This window comes from Loxodonta africana, chromosome 15 (assembly GCF_030014295.1).
Source record: "Loxodonta africana isolate mLoxAfr1 chromosome 15, mLoxAfr1.hap2, whole genome shotgun sequence".
NCBI lineage: Eukaryota > Metazoa > Chordata > Mammalia > Proboscidea > Elephantidae > Loxodonta > Loxodonta africana.
Window position 1 is genome coordinate 10,633,507 of NC_087356.1, and position 14,947 is coordinate 10,648,453.

The 14,947-nt window shown below is 43.8% G+C and overlaps 1 protein-coding gene across 3 annotated transcripts in view; it reads right to left on the reverse strand.

Moving 5' to 3' along the window:
- Nucleotides 1-14,947, reverse strand: part of TGFBRAP1 (transforming growth factor beta receptor associated protein 1) — a 68,290-nt gene that overhangs the window by 50,102 nt on the left and 3,241 nt on the right. Inside the window, exon 1 of one of the 3 annotated variants that reach the window (XM_003413611.4) lies at nucleotides 12,560-13,839. The exons of 1 other annotated variant lie outside the window; for it this stretch is intronic. The gene's annotated coding sequence lies outside the window, so the exon portion shown is untranslated. Of the gene's footprint in view, nucleotides 1-12,075; nucleotides 12,127-12,559; nucleotides 13,840-14,947 lie in introns of those variants that run through there. One more of the 3 variants, XM_064268577.1, reaches the window with a different exon arrangement.

Genomic DNA, 14,947 nt, shown 5'->3' on the forward strand with positions numbered 1-14,947 from the left:
GAGACTTATAGACTCAACATAACTGAATCGAGAATACGTATGTAATAAATAAAGCAACTCTTGACCTAGAAGAGAAACATATTCTGCTAAAACATTATCATAAAGTGGTATTTATTAAAATGCAATCTTCATCAGTAATTATCCTTAAAGCAAAGAATGACACCCTGTTATTTGCTGTGTCACAGAATGTGAACGTATGATGTTAACGTTGTTCTTCTGACGCACAGTGACGCTATGTACAACTGTACGAAATACTGCCTGGTCCTGTGCCATCCTCATAATCCTTGACATGTTTCAGCCCATTGTTGCTGCCACTGTGTCGATCCACCTCGCTGAGGGTCTTTCTCTCTTTTGCTGACCTTCTACTTTACCAAGCATAACGTCCTTTTCCAGGGACTGGTCCCTCCTGATAACAGGTCCTGGCTTCTAAGGAGCACTCTGGTTGTACTTCATCCAAGACAGATTTGTTCATTCTTCTGGCAGTCCACGGTATATGCATTATTCTTTACCAACACCACAATTCAAAGGCATCAATTCTTCAGGCTTCCTTATTCACTGTCCAGCTTTCACGTGCATAGGAAGCAACTGAAAACACCATGGCTTGGGTCAGGCACACCTTAGCCCTCAAAGGGTGACATCTTTGCTTTTCAAGACTTTAAAGAGGTCCTTTGCAGCAGATTTGCCCAATGCAATAAGTTATTTGATTTCTTGACTGTTGCTTCCATGGGCATTGATCGTGGATCCAAGTAAAATGAAATTCTTTACAACCTCAATCTTTCCTCCATTTATCGTGATGTTGTTTACTGGTTCAGTCGTGAAGATTTTTGTTTGCTTTATGTTGAGGTGTAATTCATACTGAAGACTGTGGTCTTTGATCTTAATCAGTAAGTGTTTCAAGTTCTCTTCACTTTCAACAAGCAAGGTTGTGTCATCTGCATAAGACAGGCTGTTAATGAGTCTTCCTCCAATCTTGATGCCCCGTTCTTCATACAGTCCAGCTTCTTGGATTATTTGCTCAGCATACAGACTGAATAAGTTTGGTGAAAGGATACGACCCTGATGCACACCTTTCCTGATTTTAAACCTCACAGTATCCCCTCATTCTGTCTGAACGATTGCCTCTTGGTCTATGTACATATGATACAAAGACCAAACCCATTGCCGTTGAATTTGATTGCCCAACTCATAATGACCCTATAGGACAGAGTAACACTGCCCCACAGGATTTTCAAGGAGGAGCTTGTGGATTCAAACTGCCGGCATTTAGAATAGCAGCCAAACGCTTAACCGCTGTGCTACCAGTGCTCCGTGTATGATATCAACCTTAAAATGGGCCTGATGTACAATGCTTCCACAAAAAAAACTCACAATTTAGAATTACATCAACACTTTTACGTAAAGCAAACTCTTCACGGCCCCATAGCACTAAATGTACACCAGAGCTTCATTACTTAAGGGGGAACCCCAAAACTCATCAATGGGTTATAATAGGAACCTTAAAATACAAGGCACTTTCCCATGAACAAGATAAAGTTCAGTTCTTTATATTTTAAAAAGGATATTCTACCTAAAGATAGATTTGCCATCATTTGATTTTACATTAAAGTTCTTCTTTTTTCTTGAGTTTATGAAAAGTCTACTATAAGTGAAATTATCAAGAGATCAAACAGTCATACTAACACTTTCATCAAAGCCAGCCAGATTCTAAGCCAACACATGCAAGATGGCACTAGCTGTTTAAGGTCCAGCTCTGGCTGCGACATGGCTACCACTTTTGCTGGGTAACTCCCTGCCTCAAATGGTCTCTTACTCACTGTTGTGGATTGAATTGTGCCCCCCAAAATGTGTGTCAACTTGGCTAGGCTGTGATTCCCAGTATTGTGTGGTTTTCCTCCATTTTGTGATCTGATGGAATTATCCTCTGTGTTGTAAATTCTAACCTCTCTGATGTTACTGAGGCAGGACCAGAGGCAGTTATGTTAATGAGGTAGGACACAATCTACAGTATTAGATTCTATCTGGAGTCAACTTCTTTTGAGATATAAAAGAGAGAAGCGATTGGAGAGGAGGGGAACCTCATTACTACCAAGCAAGAAAAGCCAGGAGTGGAGCACATCCTTTGGACCTGGGGTCCCTGTGCTGACAAGATCCTAGACCAGAGAGACTGACGACAAGGACCTTCTCCCAGAGGCAACACAGAGAGAAAGCCTTCCCCTGGAGCTGGCACCCTGAATTCAGACTTCTGACTTCCTAAACTGTGAGAGAATAAATTTCTGTTTGTTAAAGTCACGCACTTGCGGTATTTCTGTTATAGTACCACTAGACAGCTAAGACAATCACCCGACCATTCTCTCACTGCTCCTTTCTAAAACATCTTGTCAGTACTCTCCTTTTAACCTTCAGAACTGTTTTCTTAATTTCATTTTCAGATTTTTCATTGCAAGTGTATAGAAATGCAATTGATTTTTGTACACTGCAACCTTGCTAATCTGTTATTAGTCCTAACAGTTTTTTAGTGGATTCCTTAGGGCTTCCTATATAAAAGATGGTGCTACCTGCAAACAGAGATAGTTTTAATTGTTCCTTTCCAGTGGGGATGCTTTTTATTTCGTTTTATTGCCTGACTGCCTTGTCTTTGCCGTTGTTGTTGTACATGTCTAGAGTCGGTTCCGACTCCCAGAGACCCTATGTACAACAGGATGAACCATTGCCTGGTCCTGCACCCTTCTCATAACCGTTGTTATGCTTGAGCCAACTGGTGCTTTTTAACACTTGAAAGAGGTCTTCTGCAGCAGATTTGCCCAACGCAAATTTCATCTCACTGACGCCTAGGATATCAATCTTCATGTGTTCCATTTCATTTTTGAAGATTTCCAATTTTCCTGGATTCATACTTCCTTCATTCCACATTCCGATTATTAACAGATGTTTGCAGCTGTTTCTTCTCTATCTGAGTTATGCCACATCAGCAAATGAAGGTCCCAAAAGCTTGACTCCATCCACGTCATTAAGGTCGACTCTACTTTGAGGAGGCAGCTCTTCCCCAGTCATATTTTGAGTGCCTTCCAACCTGAGGGGCTCATCTTTTGGCACTATATCAGACAATGTTCTGCTGCTATTCATAAGGTTTTCACTATCTAATTCTTCTTGGAAGTAGACTGCCAGGTCCTTCTTCCTAGTCTGTCTTAGTCTGGGAGCTCCACTGAAACCTGTCCACCATGGTTGACCTGCTGGTATTTGAAATATCAGAGGCATAGCTTGCAAGTCCCCGCAGTATGACAAGCTGACAGATGAGTGGTAGAACTGCGCTGTCTAGAAACTCCAATATACTGTTGAATAGAAGTGTCAAGAGCAGACATTCTTGTCTTGTTGCTGATCTTAGGGGGAAAGCATTCAGTCTTTCACCGCTGAGTATGATATTACTGAGTATGGCTGTGGGTTTTTCATAGATGACTTTATCATGTTGAGGAAGCTCCCTTCTATTCTTAGTTTGTTGAATGTTTTCAGGATGAAAGAGTGTTGGATTTTGTCAAATGCTTTTTTTGTGTCTATTGTGACAATCATGTGGTTTTTGTCTTTTATTCTATTGATATGGTGTATTACATTAATTGAGTCTTAGATATTAAACTAATACTGCATTCATAAGGTAAAACCTACTTGATCATGATGTATAATTATTTTTATATGTTGTTGAATTAGGTTTGCTAGTATTTTGTTGAGGATTTTTGTGTCTATATTCATAAGACATAGTGGTGAGTAGTTTTCTTATAGCTCAACAATAAAAAAACAAACAACCCAATCAAAAATTGGTCAAAGGATCTGAATAAATATTTCTCCAAAGAAGATGCCAATGAGCACGTGAAAAGATGTTTGCCTTCATTAGTCATCAGGGAAAAGCAAATCTAAACCACAATAAGATACCACTTCACATGCTCTAAGATGACCAGAATCAAATAGCCAGATAATAAGTGTAGACAAGGATCTAGAGAAATTGGAACGCTCATGCATTGCTGAAAGGAATGTAAAATGGCGCAGCCACTTTGGAAAAGTTTCTCGAAGAGTTAAAGACAGTTACCATATGACACAGCAATTTCACTCCCAGGTATATACCGAAAATAAATAAAAACATACGTCCACATAAAAACTTGAACATGAATGATCAGAATAGCTGAACAGTAGACACAACCAAATGTCTATCAACTGATGAATGTGTAAACAGAATGTGGTGTATCTGTAGAATGGGATGTTATTTGGCCACAAAAAGGAATGAAGTACTGCTGCATAATACCACACAGATGAACCTTGAAAACATAATGCTACATGAAAGAAGCCAGTCACACAAGACCACACATTATATGATTCCATTTATATGGAACGTCCAGGACAGGCAAATCTAGAGAGACAAAAGGTAGATCCGTGGTCACTGAGGAATGGGGGGATGGAAGGACAGAGGGATGAGAGATAAAGGATGGGGTTTCTTTTCTGACTGACAAAAATATTCTAAAATTGACTGTGGTGATGTTTGCACGTGTCTGTGAATATAATGAAAACCACCAAATTGTACGCGTTAAATGAATCAACTGCAAGGTATCTGAATTATAACTTAATTTAAAACACATACACACACTTCACATGCCACAGCCAAACTCAGCAAAGGATGAAAAGCCCTTAAAAATCAAATCTCACACAACTTTTCCTCCCTTATTTTTAAAGAAAACTCACAGCTATTCATCTATTCATATTATTCTATAACGTCAGTTGCTTCATCAGCCATGCCTGAGGACATTCAGCTCTGAACTGCGTTGAATTTACTAGCCACTTCTACTCTGGTGGCCCAGTGGTTAAGACGTATAGCTGCAAACCAAAAGGTCAGCAGTTCAAATCCCCCAGCTGCTCCCTGGAAACCCTATGGGGCAGTTCTACTCTGTCTTACAGAGTTGCTATGAGTCAGAATCGACTTGAGGGCAATGGGTATTTTATTTTTTTAAGATTTGAAAAAGCCAGTTACTTAAGTTTGCAAGTGTCCAAGCACTCTACAAATCAACTAGTTGTCAAAGGAGAACTTGAGCAGAAACTATAGCCTGCTGCCTTTTCAAGAAACTAAAAACATCAGTCAGAAAACAGCTGTGCTACCACGGTTTGATCAGATTTAACAACATAATAATCCTGAAAGCAAACAAGCACTGCTTCGTCTTCATCTGGCTACTGCATCACTTGGATGTGAAAGCGGCAACATCTGGGAGGTCAAAACAGGCCTTTAGGAGGACCGCACTGACGCCCACGCCGCCTTCCACAGACTCGCTAATAACAGGAATTCGGTCATGATAGGGCTTACTTGCTTTTTCCTTCTTTAAATCTTGCTGTAATTTTCAGTATTCCTATAAAGACTTTTAAAAAAAAAAACTTCCTTTTTTAATTATTTATTTTTATTGTGCATTAGGTGAAAGTCTACAGAGCCAATGAGGTTCCCATCTGATAGTTTGAACATAAAGTGTTTCCCGGCCTTGGCTTCACGCCCCACTATGTGTCAGCACTCTCTCCATTTCCCCCCTGGCTTCCCCATTTCCTTTCGTCCTGATTTTCTACCCCTTACTGCTTTCTCATCTTTGCTTTTGGGCAAATATTGCCCTTTTGATCTCTTTATGGTTGATTGTTCTAAGGCACACGTTTCTCTTGGGTGTCTGTTTATTTTATGGACTTGTCTATTGTTTGGCTGGAAGGTGGACTCCAGAATGGCTTCAGTTCCAGGTCAGAAGGGTGTCTTAAGGTCATAGTCTCAGGGGTACACTTTGTAATTTTAATAAGGGACTTTACTTTCATAGGGGAAAAAAATGTTTCTTAAGAAGGGGAAGTTTCTTAATTGACCTAGGTAAACATATTAAGATCATGAAGCCATGGACAGATACCAATATCCATTACAGGGAAAATATTAGAGGAAATGGAATAGCACATTATCTATTAGTTTTAAAAATGAAAACTATAAGGGAATTAACAAGCTGTCAGAGATTCTAAGACCCTTGGAAAGGGCTGGGGAAGGACACAGACCTTCACAGGCTTCTTTAGTAGCTTTCAGCTCAATGTCAACCGGTAATTATGTTGGTACAATATGATGAAGAGTGAAAGCTTAATTAGGCAGAGGACATAGCAGAAAGGAAAACATCATGAAGAGAAAGAAGCCAGAAAGGGGTGATGTGCCACACAACAGAACATTTTACCATACCCCCCCTGTTGTTTTGGGCTGATCCAGAGAGATGTTTAAGGGACCAAAACCTACAGATAGGTGCAGGGCAAATTTTCTCTTGGACCAGCCAACCCAATGTCTGGCTCAGGACAAGCCCTGGAAAGTCAAGGTAACGGTTAGAGCATTCACTGGCACCAGCCTGACTTAGGTCAGCTTGCTAACGCAGAAACACTGTGGGAGATTACTGAGGGCCCTACTGCCCACTGTCCACCTTCTGTATTTGTAATCTCAAGGGACTAAAGGCAAACTCTGAACCCACCGTTCTCCTCCCTCACAGACGCACCAACCCCACCCTGATCTCTCCTCTCCTGGCCATCAGGCCGTGTGTATCACGCCAGATAGGTGGGTGTGACTGGGCACAGACATATTTGTTTTTGCCTGGAAACCATTTCTGCTCGTCTCTGACTGAATGAATAGCCAAATGACTGCCTCAAAATTTGGTATTGGGTAGGGAGAGGCAAACCTTGATAGCAAATGTTCCTCCACGGCAAGCTTGCAAACAATTTCTTTGTGCTAAATCAGCAAAAGAAAATATTAATATTCTCTTTCTCTTCTCTACACCATTAAACACCTCGATTCATATTTATCTGTTTTGTGTGACATGATACCACTAGTTGTCATTGTATTGGTTCCAATTCATGATGACTCCATGTGTCGCAGGGTAGAACTGCACTCCACAGGGTTTTTTCTTTTCTTTTTTTTTTTTTTAACTGTGGTGAAAATCTACATGCCAAAACATCTGCCAAGACAACTTCCACGTTTACAATTCAATGACACTGATTACATATTTCATGTTGTGCCACCATTACCATTACTCTTTTCTAAAATATTCCACTACCATCAACATAACGTTAATAACGTTAACCCAAACAAAAACTCCCTTTCCCCCTTCTTCCCACCTGTGGCAAACATTAATAATCTTTGGTTTCTATATATTTGTTTATTCCATACAAGTGAGATCATACAATATTTGTCCTTTTGCAAGTGACTTATTTTGTTCAGCGTACTGTTTTCAAAGTTTATCCATGTTCATGGCATGTATCAGGACTTCACCTCTTTTTATGCCTGAGTAATATTCCGTTGTGTGTGTACACCACATTTTGTTTAACCATTTGTCTGTTGATAGACATTTTGGATGCTTCTACCTTTTAACTACTGTGAAAACTGCCTCAGTGAACACTGGTGTATGGGTTTTTGTTTGCTCTCCTGCCTTCCTTTCTTCTGGATTGGAACTGCTGGGCCATAAGGTAATTTTGTGCTCAACTTTTTGAGGAATTGCCAAAATTGTCTTCCTGTGGCTGCATCAGTTTACCTTCCAACAAGCAAAGGATGAGAGTTCCAGTTGCTCTACAACTTCACCAACACTTGTTGTTTTCCATTTTTTTGATCATTAGCATTCTAATGGGGGTGAGGTGATATCTCACTGTGGTTTTGATTTGTATCTCTCTTGTGGTGTAGTGGTTAAGAGCTATGGCTGCTGCTAACCAAAAGGTCAGCAGTTCAAATCCACCAGCCGCTCCTTGGAGGCCTATGCGGCAGTTCTATTCTGCCATGTGGGGTCACTATAAAGTCAGAATCGATGCAATGGCAACAGGTTTGGTTTAATGGCTCATGGAAGGAGCCCTGGTGGCTTAGTGGGTAAGCCCTCCACAGCCAACCAAAAGGTTGGTGATTCCAATACACCAGCCGCTCAGCAGGAGAAAGATGTGGCAGTCTGATCCTGTAAAGATTGACAGCCTTGGACACCCTATAGTGCAGGTTTAGTCTGTCCTATATAGGATCACTATGAGTCAAAATCAACTCAATGGCAACAGGTTTGGTGTTTTTGTTTTTTACTAGCTGCTAGACAGTAGTCTTCGTTAGGGAGCCCTGGTGGCACAGTAGTTAAGCACTCAGCTACTAACAGAAAGGTCTGCAGTCTGGACCCACCAGCTGCTCCACAGGAGAAAGAAGTGGCAGTCGGCTGTAAAGATTTATAGCCTTGAAAGCCAGTTCTACTCTGTGCTACAGGATCACTATGAGTCGGAATTCACTCTATGGCAACAGGTTTAGTCTTCCTTAATTTGTCTCATATATCCCAAACCTTTAACTTGCTCAATAACAGCTATTTTGCTACCAAGAAAAGATCTTGATTTCAAATCACCAGGAAGATTCTACAACACACTAAATGATTTCTCCTGCTCTTGTGCACGAAGTACTCAATCGCATTTGGGGTAACCCCAAATTAAGTTGTTCCTTCTACATTCATTACTTATGAACTTTTTAATAAAGAAAAATGGGGCAGATCTGCCACAGAGAAAATCTGTTGTAAGTATGGGCCAAGTTATTCAATATAGCTCTAACACCTGGCTGCCACGTATGATTACTTTAATGGATTTCTAATGAGGACTGGATTCAGACCAACATAAAGATGCTTAATGCATTAATTAAAATTTCCTTGAGTTTTCTTAGAGCTTCACAAATTTGTAATATCAGTATGAAGGAATAAGTCATAAGTTCTTTTTTTTTTTTTTCCTTACCAGGAACACTAGCTGCAAATCAAGCTAGAAAATAGTGTTTTTTTTTTTTTTTAATTGTGCTTTATTTTTTTTTAAGTGAACGTTTACAATTCAAGTCAGTTTTTCATATAAAAACGCACGCACACACTGTTATGTGGCCCTACTTGCTCTCCCTACAATGTGACAGTACACTCTTCCTCTCCATCCTATGTTTCCCATGTCCATTCAACCAGCTCCTGTCTCATTCTGCCTTCTCATCTCGCCTCTGGACAGAAGCTGCCCACTTGGTCTCATGTATCTACTTGACCCAAGAAGCATACTCTTCACCAGTATCATTTTATGTCTTATAGTTAAATCTAACCTTTGTCTGAAGAGTTGGCTTTGGGATGGTTTTCATTCTGGGCTAACAGAGAGCCCAGGAGCCATGTCTTCTGGCGTCCCTCCAGTCTCGGTCAAACCATCGAGTCTGGTCTTTTTGCTAGAATTTGAGTTCTGCACCCCACTTTTCTCCCACTCCATCAGGAACTCTCTGTTGTGTTCCTTGTCAGGGTAGTCATTGGTGGTAGCCAGACATCATCTAGTTCTTTCAGTCTCAGGCTGATGAAGTCTCTGGTTTATGTGGCCCTTTCTGTCTCTTGGGCTCATATTTTCCTTATGTCTTTGATGTTCTTCATTCTCCTTTGCTCCAGGTGTGTTGGGACCAACTGGTGCATCTTAGATGGCCACTTGCTAGCTTTTAAGACCCCAGACGCCACTCACCAAAGTGGGGTGCAGAACACTTTCTGAACATACTTTGTTATGCCAATTGACTTAAATGTCCCTGGAAACCATGGTCCCCAGACCCCCATCCCTGCTACTCTGCCCTCGAAGTGTTTGGTTGTATTCAGGAAACTTCTTAGAAAATAAAGCATTTTTTTAAAAAGAGTGGGTTCTGTGCTTTTAAAACATTGTCACCTCAAGCTGCCAAACCAAAGAACGGGCTCCTTACAAATTTCTGTCAGTGGAGGGTTTCAGCAGAGGCTGAGTCTGTCAGGGGACATGCAGTGGTGATCAGGCTCTCCCTCCAACTATAGGAGCAGAGGACCGCTGCCCATCAACCATGAGTGCAAGAGAAAGGGCAGAGTAAATGGAAGCTGCGGGTATTACCATGTCTCTCACCCAGTGCTTTTCTGTAAAACGTATACACTGATTTGTACAGCAAATTGGAATTGAGAACCTACAATGAGTCTAACTTCAGAATAAAGCATTCATTAGGTAAACAGTTACTCAGGTCATACCATCATAGGTTTTCAAAACTGAGAGATACAGCCCTGCACCCTCATTTATATCTATTAGTAGTAATTTACCGAGCATCTAAGTGCCAGGTCCTGTGCCAAATGCTTTACATGCACGTTTGCTAATATACATGTAACTTTTCTAATATTACCCCCATTTTGATTGAGGAAATTGAGGCTTAAAATATCAAGTAAATTGACCAAGGTTTCACAGTTATTAAGTTGCTTGATCAGGATTTGAACTCAAAGCCACAGACTCATAACCACCAGGCAGCAAAGCCTCCCTTTTGGTAGGTGAACTGGGGCCTGTGAAAGGCTAGTTTTAAACAGGTTTGAGGGGACTCCAGTCAGTGCTTTTTCTAGCACCTCAGGCTGCCCCTATAATCTCGCTCCCTTCCCTCTGGATGGGCCAGGGGCCTGCCCACAATTCATCAATGATTAAATCCTGCTGGGATAAGTTTTGACCCTAGCACCCAACGCAACCCAACTGCATTAAAGAAGCACTGGGTGAACTCCCATTTCCAACAAGCGCACTAGGGCCGCTACATGGCTTTGGGGGACTTTGTATTTGGGGGTCATCCAACAGTCCTTGGAGCAAAAGCAACGATGGGTATAGGCAACTGAAGACCACAGCTTCTATTTTTAAAGCCACAGAACAAGGAGGTAAGCAGAAAATGGAAAATCCGACTTCCACCTGGACCTCCAAGAGGCAAAGGAAAGGAAAAATCCCACTGGGATGGTAGCTTCCAGCCCTTGACCTGGTGCTAAAAACAGGTACCCCGAAACCCTAGCACAAGCATCTTCCCTTCTACTCAAGACACTCCTAGCCAGTCTCCCAGTGCCCGAAAAACCAAGAGTTCCAGGAAACATCAATTACGCCACCAAAACCATTCAAGAAGTGGAGGGAGCCAAGGGTGGGATACTCTTGGCCCCAATCCTGAAAAAACCAATCAAGCACTAGTTCTCTCAGATTTTCCCCTGCCCTAAACACACACACACTTCATACTGACTCTTCACACACAACTAGGGCTTCGAACAGGTTCGTTCCGGTTTGAACCCCTGCTGACAATGTGCCTTTCTAACAAGTTTCCAGGATACCCTAATGCTGCTGATTAGGGACCAATTCTGAGAACCACTAGTGGGGCAACCAACACCAACTCAGACCAAACCCACTGACTGCCCCCCTGTCAATTGTGACTCATAGCAAACCTATAGGACAGAGTGAGTAGAAATACCCCATAGGGTTTCCAAGGAAGGCTGTAATCTTTACACAAGCAGACTATACCACATCTTACTCCGGCACTAGTAGTGCAGTGGTTCTCAAAATTTATTATACCTAAGAATCACCTGGGGATCTTGTTAAAATGCCGATCCTGATTCAGTATATGGGGGGGGGCGGAAATGAAAATTCTCAGGAGTTAGAAGCCCTACACACAGCGTACACACTGGCTAGCGCCTACACACCTGCCCCATCCCACACACACCTGCACACTTGCTTACCTTAACAAGTACAAAGCCCCCACAATTGTGTACCTGTCCTTAAGTTGCACATCTGCACACCTGCCCCAATTTAATATACGCGTGCTGCCCCCACACTAGCATTCTTGTCCTCAGTTACACATGCACACGAACACACACGCCCCCACTTGTGCACACCTGCCCCTTCACACACTTCCCCCCACTCGTGCACACCTGCCTTCACACGCCTCCCCCCACTCGTGCACACCTGCCCCTTCACACGCCTCCCCCCACTCGTGCACACCTGCCTTCACACGCCTCCCCCCACTCGTGCACACCTGCCTTCACACGCCTCCCCCACTCGTGCACACCTGCCCCTTCACACGCCTCCCCCCACTCGTGCACGCCTGCCCCTTCACACACCTCCCCCCACTCGTGCACACCTGCCTTCACACGCACACACCTGCCTCCACGCTACACGGCTGCCACCAGCCCCTCTTCCCTCCCCCCCAGCACACACGCACTCCCTCCAGCCGCGCACACTCTCCGGCCGCGCCCCGCGACCCGGGCAGGCCGCCGCCCTCCCGCGCCCGCCCACACTTACCGGCGCCCGGCCGCCAGCCTGGCCTCCCCGGTCCCGCGCCCGCGCCCGCGCTCGGCCCGCGCCCTCGGCCCCGCGGCCTGGGGCTCCCGCGCCCCCTCCGCCGCTGCCCCGCTCGCCCGACCCGCGGCTCCTCGGGCTGCTCCGGCCCCGCCGCCGCCGCCGCCGCTTCCCGTCACGTGGGGCCGCCGCCCGGCGCCGACGAGAGGGCGGGAGCGCGGCCGGGTCCCGCGCCTGCCGCGGCCTCGCTTCCTCCGCGCTGCCCGGCCCCGGGCCGCCTCGCCCCGCCGCGCCGCTGTCCCCGCCGGCGAGCGGCCTCCGGCGTCAGCGCGTCACCCGGCGGCCGGCGCTCGCGAGCCAGCTCGCCCCGAATCCCGCCAGGGCCTCTGCCCCTGCTGCGTCCGGGTTTACAGTACACCCTGCTGTGTGCTCGGCCCAGAGCGAGAAGCCCTGGGTCCTCCTCTGTCTCTAGGGATCCTAACAGTACCTTCCTGGTGGGGCGACGGGGAGGGTCAAGTCGGTAAATTCGTGCAAAGCACTTAGAACGCTGTCGGGCACAGGCTAAGTGCTGGCTAAAGGCTGGCTGTGGGGGTTGTTGCCAGTGTATTTCCTGCCTCACCCGCTGGAATGGAGAGCTCCGTGAAGACACGGCCTTCTGATTATTCATCGCTCTTTTTAACCCCAAAACAGTGCTGGGCATAGTGTAGGCACTCAGGAAATATGAATGAATGAACCCTTGAAATAACCGACCACGCTGCCGCTTTGACTGGCTGATGCTCCCTTACCAACCTGAAATGTATTTTGGGGCATGAGCTGCTCAGTCCCCCGTCCCGCCAGCTACCTCTAGTTCAGAACAAGGGGCTGGATGGAATTCCCTAGGGCGAGGAGCTGTATTTGCAAGATATACTTATCACTCCTTTTAGGAAAGGCCACCGATAGCTATTCCTTTGGGTCAAGCCACAATGAAAAAAATCCTAGGCTGCTATGAATCCGTGAGCCTTTCTTCACTATGTAGTCAAAATCCAATTTCTTGATGAAAGAATTAGAAAATTCCCTTCAGAGTTGTCGGTACTCAATTATTACCAGTAAAACGCCCAATTTTCTCTATGATTTTCGCTGACTTCAGGGCCCACCAGTGACCCGTTGCCTCAGCTTTCTTATAGCCTCAGGGGATTATAAAACAAAGATGTTATCCCAAGCCACCCTGGAAATTAGATTCTACTCTGCAATGCCTGTTTCAAAGTGAAAACAAACGGAAAAAGAAAAACAAAAATGATGAAAAAAAAAAAAGACCTATCAGAAGTAATCTTCCTGTGGCCTGTCCTCTAGCCCTGTGCCTATTATGACTTCAGGACCGCATACATGCTGTGGCCCCGGATAGTGCTTTGGACCAGGGGAACCAATGTCACTGGCACCCCCTCAAGTGGGGAGCAGGTTTCCCAGAAGGGCAGAGCTATCACCAGCCCTTGAGCTTCAAGGGCAAGCACAGTAGTAAATGTACCCCCAAGTCTAAGGAGACAGCCAGCCAGTGAAGACAGAGAGCCGGGAGGCACCCGAGAAAATCTAGTCCAGTTTCTTCACGAAGGCCCACTGAAAATACGCACTTGTCCAAGCTCATCCCATAATCACTGCCCACCTGGGCCCAGAATCCAGATTTGCACTTTTCCATTTGGTGCTCTACCATAGAATAGTGCTGAGAGCTGCGTAAGACCAGTTGCAAAGGTGTGATTACTAGACACTGGGCTAAGTGCTTTACATCTTGCCCATACCCTCAAGAAGTACCAAAAAAAAAAAAAAACAAAAACCAAACCCAGTGCAGTTGAGTCAGTTCTGACTCATAGCAACCTTATAGGACAGAGTAGAACTGCCCCATAGAGTTTCCAAGGAGCGCCTGGCGGATTCGAACTGCCGACCCTTTGGTTAGCAGCCGTAGCACTTAACCACTACACACCACAAGGGTTAAAAAAAAAAATTAATTTCCCCATTTTGCACGAGTTGACTAAGGAAAATAGAATGACTTACCTCAGATCCCATGATAGTAAGAAACAGAAAGGGTAAGAAGAACCCAGAATTCAACAACATGGTGATTTTCTTTTTAAAGAAATTTAAGTTCTATTGAATATTTTATGGAACCTTTGTACTCCACTTACAAACAAATCCAGGCGTATAAATGTGTATTAACAAAAGAGAGAGAGACAATGCAGAAATAATTATTTTCTTTATGAAAGGGTTTACTATAGAATTCTTAAAACGGCAAGTTCCATTTCATTCTACCTAGAAACATTTGCTCTTCCTGGAACTTTCTGAGAAGTCTGTTTAACAAATGACAGACATCTGTATGTGTAAATAAATACATCAGGCTAATTCTAAATTCCTCATGTTTTTCTACTGGTTACATTTATGAATATCAAAGTCATATCTTCTTCAAAGGAATTATTAATTTATTAATATTTATTAAATACTCTTTGGACCCATACTAAACATGTTAAGAATATTTTACAGAAAGTGAAAAACATTTGATTAAAGAAGATTAAGAGTTGCATAGATACAACTGAATGCTATCAGATTAAGACAGACTAGGAAGAAAAGGCTTGGCAACCTATTGCCAAAACATCAGCCAAAGAAAACCCTATGGATCACAACAGTCCAAACCCATTGTGCACGGGGTCACCATGAGTTGGGGTGACTCAACAGCAGTTAACAATATCAAGCAAAGAAAGGTCACACTGATAATTTTTTAATAGCAAACATAGCTTACTGTGTACCATGTTTTAAGAGCTTTTACATTAGCTCATTTAATCACACACATACATACATTCACATTCATATAGTTGTAGTCTAGTGCCAGTAAAATACATTTTTGTATTATTACTTA